Source organism: Carcharhinus amblyrhynchos, chromosome 27 (genome assembly GCF_965287045.1).
Source record: "Carcharhinus amblyrhynchos chromosome 27, sCarAmb.v2.hapA, whole genome shotgun sequence".
NCBI classification, from domain to species: Eukaryota; Metazoa; Chordata; class Chondrichthyes; order Carcharhiniformes; family Carcharhinidae; genus Carcharhinus; species Carcharhinus amblyrhynchos.
Window position 1 is genome coordinate 5,168,354 of NC_137350.1, and position 9,601 is coordinate 5,177,954.

The 9,601-nt window shown below is 48.3% G+C and overlaps 1 pseudogene; it reads left to right on the forward strand.

Moving 5' to 3' along the window:
- Positions 1-1,648: 1,648 nt before the first annotated feature.
- On the forward strand, positions 1,649-2,601 carry LOC145358996 (uncharacterized; annotated as a pseudogene).
- The last annotated feature ends 7,000 nt before the right edge of the window (positions 2,602-9,601 follow it).

The following is a 9,601-nucleotide window of genomic DNA, read 5'->3' on the forward strand; positions in this document are numbered from 1 at the left end:
AAACTCCGCCCAGTCGCTCTGTCTCCCTAAAGGACGTTGGTTCACCAATCAGATTGCACATGGTCACCAGGAGCAACCTTTGATTTTTATAAGATTTTTCCGAAAATAAAGCTCATAGTAAACCTCAGTCTTATACACCCTCACTCTCTCTCGCAGGATTAATAATTCATCTCTCTATGTTGCCTGTCTGGTGGTAAAGGGGAACTCCCCACAGGCCATCGCCTCAAAGGGCAGAGCTAATTTAACCCGAGCGTCATCACACCTCAGGCCAGGGATAAGGTTAAAAAGGTGTGATGCACAACAGCGTGAATAACCTCAGCTGGTACAGGAATTGAACCCATGCCATTGAAATCATAGAAACCCTAAATACAGCAAGAAGCCATTCAGCCCATCAAGCCTGCACCGACTACAATCCCACCCAGGCCCTAACCCCATATCCCTACATATTTACCCACTAATCCCTCTAACCTACACATCTCAGGACACTAAGGGGCAATTTTAGTACAGCCAATCAGCCTAACCCACACATGTTTGGACTGTGGGAGGAAACTCTACTCTTAGCAGTGTAGAGGATCAGAAGGATCTTGGGGTCCGGGTCCATAGGACTCTTAAATCGGCCTCGCAGGTGGAGGATGTGGTCAAGAAGGCGTATGGTGTACTGGCCTTCATCAATTGAGGGATTGAGTTTAGGAGTTGGGGGATAATGCTACAGCTTTATAAGACTTTGGTCAGACTCCTCTTGGAGTACTGTGTTCAGTTCTGGTTGCCTCATTACAGGAAGGATGTGGAAGCTATTGAAAGGGTGCGGAGGAGATTTACAAGGATGTTGACTGGATTGGGAGGCATGCCTTATGAAGATAGATTGAGGGAGCTCGGTCTTTCCTCCTTGGAGAGACGAAGGATGAGAGGTGACCTGATAGAGGTTTATAAGATGCTGAGAGGTATAAGAACATAACGTAAGAACATAAGAAATAGGAGCAGGAGTAGGCCATCTAGCCCTTCGAGCCTGCCCCGCCATTCAATAAGATCATGGCTGATCGGAAGTGGATCAGTTCCACTTTCCCGCTTTCTCCCCATAACCCTTAATCCCCTTGTCTATCAGAAACCTATCTACCCGTGACTTAAATATATTCAGCGAGGCAGCCTCCACCACTTCAACGGGCAGAGAATTCCAGAGATTCACCACCCTTTGAGTGAAGAAGTTCCTCCTCAACTCCGATCTAAACTGCCCCCCACTTATCTTGAGGCTGTGCCCTCTAGTCCTGCTGTCCTTTCTGAGAGGGAAGAATCTCTTTATCTCTTCCAGACTGTTACTTGGATTGAACTTGTCTCCATTCCTGTGCCGAGCGGACTTTTGTACAAGGTGGGAGGGGTAACATTTGTGAATTGTAAATTCTCCACCAATTCCCATTCCCTTTCTTTCTGGTGGGTAATGCAGGTGTCACTATGTGGAATGTACAAATCAGTAAGAATTGTCAGTAAGGATTAGTCAGCGTTTTCTAATTGGAGATGTTAAACAGTGGCAGTTACGCAGCCTGAAAAAATATCCTTCACCGTTCGCAGTGGGGAGAAACTGTATACGTGTTCTGTGTATGGATGAGGGTTCAACCGAGGATCCACACAGGAGGGATATAAAGACAACGGCACCATGGAGAAACCGTGGAAATGTAAGGAATGTGGGAAAAGTTTCAATTGTCCTTCGGTGCTGGAAATTCATCAGCGCACTCACACTGGGGAGAGGCCGTTCACTTGCTCCCAGTGTGGGAAGGGATTCATAATCTTATCCCACCTGCTCAGGCACCAGCAACTTCATGCTGGGGGGAGGCCTTCCACTTGCCCCGATTGTGGCAAGAAGTTCACTCAGAGATCCAACTTGCTGACACACCAGCGAGTTCACACTGGAGAGAGGCCATTCATCTGCTCTGTGCGTGGGAAGGGATTCACTAAGTCATCCAACCTGCTGACGCACCAGCGAGTTCACACTGTTCACTTGCTCCAAGTGTGGGAAGGGATTCGCTCAGTCTTCCAGCCTGGCGATACATCAGCGAGTCCACACAGGAGACAGGCCATTTCCCTGCTCTGAATGTAGGATGGATTTCACTAAGTTATCCAACTTGTTGACACACCAGCGGGTTCACACTGGGGAGAGGTCATTCATCTGCTCTGAATGTGGGAAGGCGTTCACTCAGTCATCCGACCTGCTGAGACACCAGCGAGTTCACACAGGAGACAGGCCGTTCATCTGCTCCGAGTGTGGGAAGGGATTCAGTTGGTCAGCTAACCTGTTGACACACCAGCGAGTTCACACTGGGGAGAGACCGTTCACCTGCTCTGGGTGTGCGAAGGGATTCACTCAGTCATCGCACCTGCTGAGACACCAGCGAGTTCACAAATGATTGTAAGGATTGGATTCTACAATTATTGCTGCTGTTGGTGACATCCAGCAATGAACCATGGTCATTCTAACATTTCTAGTTTGTTTCTGGTGATGTTAATAATCTCTCTAACTGGGCTGTTGTTTAATATTCTGGATCTACAGCCGATTGTGTTCTCGGGGCCGCAGTGTCTCTAAGAACCGCTATGTGTGACCTTTCCCCTTAATTCAGGAACTCATCAGATTAGGTGGATTCTCGGAGGCTATTTCCCAGGGCTGAAATGGTCGCTACGAGAGGACACAGGTTTAAGGTGCTGGGGAGCAGGTACAGAGGAGATGTCAGGGGTAAGTTTTTCACTCAGAGGGTGGTGAGTGAGTGGAATCAGCTGCCGTCGGTGGTGGTGGAGACGAACTCGCTGGGGTCTTTTAAGAGACTCCTGGATGAGTACATGGGATTTAATGGGATTGAGGGTTATAGATAGGCCTGGTAGGTAGGGATATGATTGGCGCAACTTGTGGGCCGAAGGGCCTGTTTGTGCTGTCGTTTTTCTGTGTTCTATGAAACCGGAGCACCCGGAGGAAACCCATACAGACACGGGGAGAATGTGCAAACTCCACACAGACAGTGACCTGAGCCGGGAGTTGAACCCAGGTCCCTGGAGCAGTGAAGCAGCAGTGCTAACCACTGTGCCACCCATTGGTGTGGCTCTACCTTTCTGACCAGTTAACCAGCCAACTGAGCTAAACTGACCCCTGCCCCGCCCACCGCACCCCAATGTCTGCGGGTATAACCATACACATCATACCCAGTGAGCAACGTAAGGATACATGACTGATTTTAAATAAGTTGGGAGAAGCGATCGACAGAGAATTCAGCTCACTGCTCTGTTGCCAAATTATTTTCTCGCAAAACAAGTCGGACAACTTCTCCAGTAGTTCCACATTCTGACATGCCTGTGCTGCAACTAATAAGCACTGTGTTCTCATGCGGGAGAAAATTGCGAAAACTGCTTACACAATATTAAGGAACATTCGGAGTTCATCCAGTAACCTGACCAGATTTGCAGAAACTGAGATTCTGGAATTTGGGTGTGAGGAAGTGAAGCTGTTTTTATCCAGGATGCTGACCTGAAAACCTGGTGGAAGCAGAACCCACAGCAATTTAACAGTGAGAAAGGGATCATCACTCGAGAAGGAAAATATTTGTAGGGTTAAAGGGAAAGCAGGAGAATGGGACCCAGCATAAGCACAATGGACCAAATGGCCTCTTTCTGTACAGTAGGAGAGTCCTTAATTAAAGAAATAGGCAAATGAACACACAATGTCCTATACTCGCTGGTACCGGAGTATACTGGACTCTGTGTGCATCATTCTCTCCCTCTCAGCAATCAGCGATAGTCACTGAGCTGTCGTGTTGTTCAGTGAGATATGAGACTCAACTGATCACACGCACGGTGAGAGCAGGTCACTTGGCGATGGCCTGGAGGCGTTGGTGTTTGAAATAAAGTTATCAATTACCCGACTGAACCCAGAGACCTGGCTTCAGACTGAAACAAACACCCCCGCGGAGAACAAAACCAGAAAATGCTGGGAAATCCCAGCAGGTCTGACAGCCTCTGTGAAGGGAGAGTAGAGTTAACATTGGCTCTATTCTCTCTCCACAGACACTGTCAGACCTGCTGAGACTTTTCTGTTTATGTTTCATATTCCAGCATCCGCAAGTCCCTTACTTCCAGGGACAAGTGTCCGCAGTATGATAGGGTAGTAGGAAATAAGGAGCAGCAATGGGAAATGATGGCCACTGGTTTAATTTGCTGCATAGACTCTGTACTTCGACAGCCCGGCACATCTAACCCCCGGCTATAAGTCCCCACTCCCCACATCCTTCCCTCACTGAGATACAATCCAGCTCAACATTTGCTATTGCTGTCAATTAAATTCCCTTTGAAATGCCCTTGTTAAGTTCAGCACATGAATATTTTCCTCCAAACCGTGCTTAAGTCTTATTTTCTACAGCTTTGTGAAAATTCTGTCTGTATTTACAGAAGCCTTAATGCACTGTGCAGATGGGATAGCAAGACTGTTCAAACATCACCCAGAAGCAAACAGAAATCTTACAGTACAGAAAGAGGTCCTTTGGCCCATCGAGTCTGCACCGACCACAATCCCACCCAGGTCCTATCCCCGTATCCCAACATATTTATCCACTAATCCCTCTAACCTACACATCTCAGGACACTAAGGGGCAATTTTTAGCTTTGCCAATCAACCTAACCCACACATCTTTGGACTGTGGGAGGAAACCGGAGCATTCAGAGGAAACCCATGCAGACATGAGGAGAATGTGCAAACTCCACACAGACAGTGACCCGAGCCGGGAATCGAACCCGGGTCCCTGGAGCTGTGAAGCAGCAGTGCTAACCACTGTGCTACCGTGTCACCCTGCTAACCACTGTGCCACCGTGTCGTCCTAAACAGTCCCAGATGTGATTTACAGAACCTGTTCTCTTCAGCCAGAGGTCCCTTGCCTTCACATTAGAGATGGCAAAGATTTCCCTGCATTCCAGCCCCTGATTGTTCAGTGACTTTGAACATAGACCTGGGGAACACTGGATAGGCTAACTGTGATGCCCACCACAGTCAAACAGCTTGCTAACATTAGCTTCCAGCTATCAGTGAGCTTCTGGCTCTGGAGGAACTCTATCCAGTGAGGAGGTCGGTGGATCCCAGACTGATCATTGACATCTCCTCGCTTGCAACAGAGCGAGGAGGAATGAAAACTGCCAGAGACAGTGATGTCCTGTTCCAATCAACAAAACTCTGTTCAATCTGTTACATCCAAATACAACTGGGTCCAGAAATCAAGATAAATGCAGAAAATCCCTCAAAATGTGGGTTACAAATTGCTCTAACAGTCCAGGGTGAAAATGGAAATGTTAATTGGACACAGTGATATCCTCAGCCAGTTTGCAGTCACAGAGAGAGGGTCCAGTCAGTAACTAACCGCTCAACAACTTCCCTGAATGATCAGTTCAAAGCTGAAGCAGTGAGGCTTTATTTAATCTGTCTGTGTTTTTCTGACTCTCTCTCTAATCTTTCCACTAAATCCAGTTGCAGTATGACAGGGACATTTAATACCTCACTTCCTACAGCAGATGCCTTTCTCTTTAATTACATCATCCACTCTGTGCAGTAATTCCCACACAGGCAAAAAGCCAAATTAATGGGGTGAGTCACACTGTACCCCGCTGTGATTCACACTGCACCCCGCTGTGATTCACACTGTACCCCGCTGTGATTCACACCGTACCCCGCTGTGATTCACACTGTACCCCGCTGTGATTCACACCGTACCCCGCTGTGATTCACACCGTACCCCGCTGTGATTCACACCATACCCCGCTGTGATTCACACCGTACCCCGCTGTGAGTCACACAGTACCCCGCTGTGATTCACACCGTACCCCGCTGTGAGTCACACAGTACCCCGCTGTGATTCACACCGTACCCCGCTGTGATTCACACCGTACCCCGCTGTGATTCACACCGTACCCCGCTGTGAGTCACACAGTACCCCGCTGTGATTCACACCGTACCCCGCTGTGATTCACACCGTACCCCGCTGTGATTCATACTGTACCCCGCTGTGAGTCACACCGTACCCTGCTGTGAGTCACACCGTACCCCACTGTGATTCACACCGTACCCCGCTGTGATTCACACTGTACCCCGCTGTGATTCGCACTGTACCCCGCTGTGATTCACACCGTACCCCGCTGTGATTCACACCGTACCCCGCTGTGATTCACACTGTACCCCGCTGTGATTCGCACTGTACCCCGCTGTGATTCACACCGTACCCCGCTGTGATTCACACTGTACCCCGCTGCGATTCACACTGTACCCCATCGTGAGTTACACTGTACCCCGCTGTGATTCACACTGTACCCCACCGTGAGTCACACTGTACCCCACTGTGATCCACACTGTATCCTGCCATGATTCACACTGTACCCCGTTGTGATTCACACTGTACCCCACTGTGAGTCACACTGTACCCTGCTGTGATTCACACTGTACCCTGTTGTGATCACACTGTACCCCGCTGTGATTCACATTGTACCCCACTGTGAGTCATACTGTACCCCACTGTGATTCACACTGTACCCTGCCATGATTCACACTGTACCCCGTTGTGATTCACACTGTGCCCTGTTGTGAGTCACACTGTACCCCACTGTGATTCACACTGTACCCTGTTGTGAGTCACACTGTACCCTGCTGTGATTCACACTGTACCCTGTTGTGATTCACACTGTCCCCCACTGTGAGTCACACTGTACCCTGCTGTGATTCACACTGTACCCCACTGTGAGTCACACTGTACCCTGTTGTGATTCACACTGTACCCCGCTGTGAGTCACACTGTACCCCGCAGTGATTCACACTGTACCTCGCTGTGAGTCACACTCTACCTCGCTGTGATTCACACTGTACCCTACTGCCAGTTGCGCTGTACCCTGCCGTGAGTGACACTGTACCCTGCTGTGAGTCACACTGTACCCTGCCGTGAGTCACACTGTACCCTGCTGTGATTCACACTGTACCCCGCCATGAGTCACGCTGTACCCTGCTCCAAGTCATGCTGCACCCACCCTGTGGGTTAAGTAAGCAGTTAGACGAGCTCTATCCGATCAGTGTGGTTTGCTTTGTCCAAGATTGAAGAGAGGGAAAACACATGACTGTCTCTGATGATGTCACCAGTGTCATGTGACTAATTGAACAGCGCTGCATTGGTTTACAGTACACAACATCCCTCCCCCTTTACTCCAATAATACAAAGCAAACTTTAAACATTAAATATTAACACTGAACACCAGGAGCACAGGTTATAATACCACACATTATTAGTTTACATGTACAGTTAATGTGACAGGCATTTTGGTGGATCGCTCTGCTAAGATACAACGTTCTGGAGTTTGGCGGTACTTAAGTGAAGTTGTTTCCTTATCAGCTTCCAGAGATGTTGGTTGTTCCACCGGAGTAGAATCTGAACTTGGTTCTGAAGTTACCTTGGTTCAGGAACCTTGGGTAACTGATGTAAATCTTTCACAGAATCCCTACAGTGCAGATGGAGACCATTCGGCCCATCGAGTCTTCACCGACCACAATCCCACCCAGGTCCTATTCCCAAACCCCATGCATTTACCTTGCTAGTCCCCCTGACACTAAGGGACAATTTACCATGGTCAATCAACCTAACTCGCACATACTGTGGAGGAAACTGGAGAAACGGAGGAAACCCACGCAGACACGGGGACAACGTGCAGTCTCCACACAGACAGTGACCAAAGCCAGGAATCGAAGCCGGGTCCCTGGAGCTGTGAGGCAGCAGTGCTAACCACTGTGCCACCATGCTGCCCTTTCTGATGCAGAACTCCTCTAATTCACTCTTTGATCTGTGCCTCTCCTCCAAATTCTCTTGTCATCGAGTGTAAGAAGTTGGGCCTGTCTTAGCTAGAATGGTCACGGACACCCACTTGTAGACTAGCTTCTCACTAGTCCTCTTGCTCCTAGATTAAAACTCTGCAGTTTCGACGTGTATTCACGGTGAGTAACTTGCGCTTTATGTTGTCGCTCTGGAATTCTCTGCCCGTTGAAGTGGTGGAGGCTGCCTCGCTAAATATTTTTAAGACGCGGGTTGATGGGTTTTTGATGAGAGAGGGGATTAAGGGTTATGGGGAGAGGGCGGGAATGTGGAACTGAGCCACGACAGATCAGCCATGATCTTATTGAATGGCGGGGCAGGCTCGAAGGGCTAGTTGGCCTACTCCTGCTCCTATTTCTTATGTTCTTATGTTCTTATATTGGCGGTGAGAATAAATTGGATTTGGTTCTCAGTTTCCTCTTTGAGAGCGACATTGGGCCAATAATGACAGGGGAAAGTTGTTTAGTCTCTTGGATAATGAGCCTTTGTCTTTAATGACATGTTTCAGAGAACGTACAAAGCTCTGTGCCACTCCATGGAGAGGCGATACGGTTGAATCATAATGTGCTGCATACCTTTCTCCTCCAGGTAACCCACCAATTCCTTTGATGTAAACAGTGTTTCGTTATCTCTAACCGGTTCCTCAGGTTTTACTAACCTCCTGAGTAACTTATCCAGTTTCTCTATGGTTCGACCCATCGTGGTAAGTTTCAGCATCATAACTTTGGGCTATTTTGAACGCGCCTCAACGAGGAAAGGAAGCAGGAATCATTCAGTCGGCCCACAGAGTGTGTTCCCTGCCATGGCTGTATTATAACGTACCACTGCGTAACATTACCACAGCAGGGGAGTCTACACCCTTCAACCAGATGGCTGTATTGGTCATTCCCATGGCTGAAGTGGTTGCGGAGGTGGGTATCTCGTATTCTAGTGCAGGACAGTGCAGTGCCCCACTTTACCTTCTGTCTGGGAGTCAGGTCCTGACCACCCAGAGACAGCTTCTTGCCAGCTCTTTCATTCTTACACCCCCTCGGATGACCTTTCTGCAGATGGCTTCCTGAGCATGGAGGAATGATCACTCTGGCCTCCCCCCCCAACCTCCCCATTTGCCACCCTCACACCTCCTGGAAATGCATCCCCGCCACCCCCTCCCCCAGACAAATCGACATTGATTTTCTCTTTCTCATGGAGAGTGCCCCACCTGAGCATGCTTGCATTTTAAGAGATTTTTTTCTCTGTAAAGTTTAGAAGTTTATTCATTAGTGTCAGCAGTAGGCTTACATTAACACTGCAATGAAGTTACTGTGAAAATCCCCAGTCGCTACACTCCGGCACCTGTTCGGCATAAGTAGTGACAAAGATCAAACGGTCAGTTTGTGCGCTGTGAATTCTAAGTCACTTGCATATTAGTGTTTGATCTATAAAAGGCCATCTTTGAATAAATCTGTCTGGTAGTTAGACTGTTCAGAGTTGTATATTAATTATGCTCTTAGATGTAAATGTATAGGAAAATCCTACAGGATGAGATGGACAGGGGAGATGAATGAAGGGTGTTTGCTGTGGCTGGGTGCTCTGGAGATCATAGTCTCAGGGTAAGGGTTTGGCCATTTATTTATTTTTATTTATTTATTAATGTCACAAGTAGGCTTATATTAACACTGCAATGAAGTTACTGTGAAGATCCCCTGGTCACCACACTTTGGTGCCTGTTTGGGTACAGTGAGGGTGAATTTAGCATG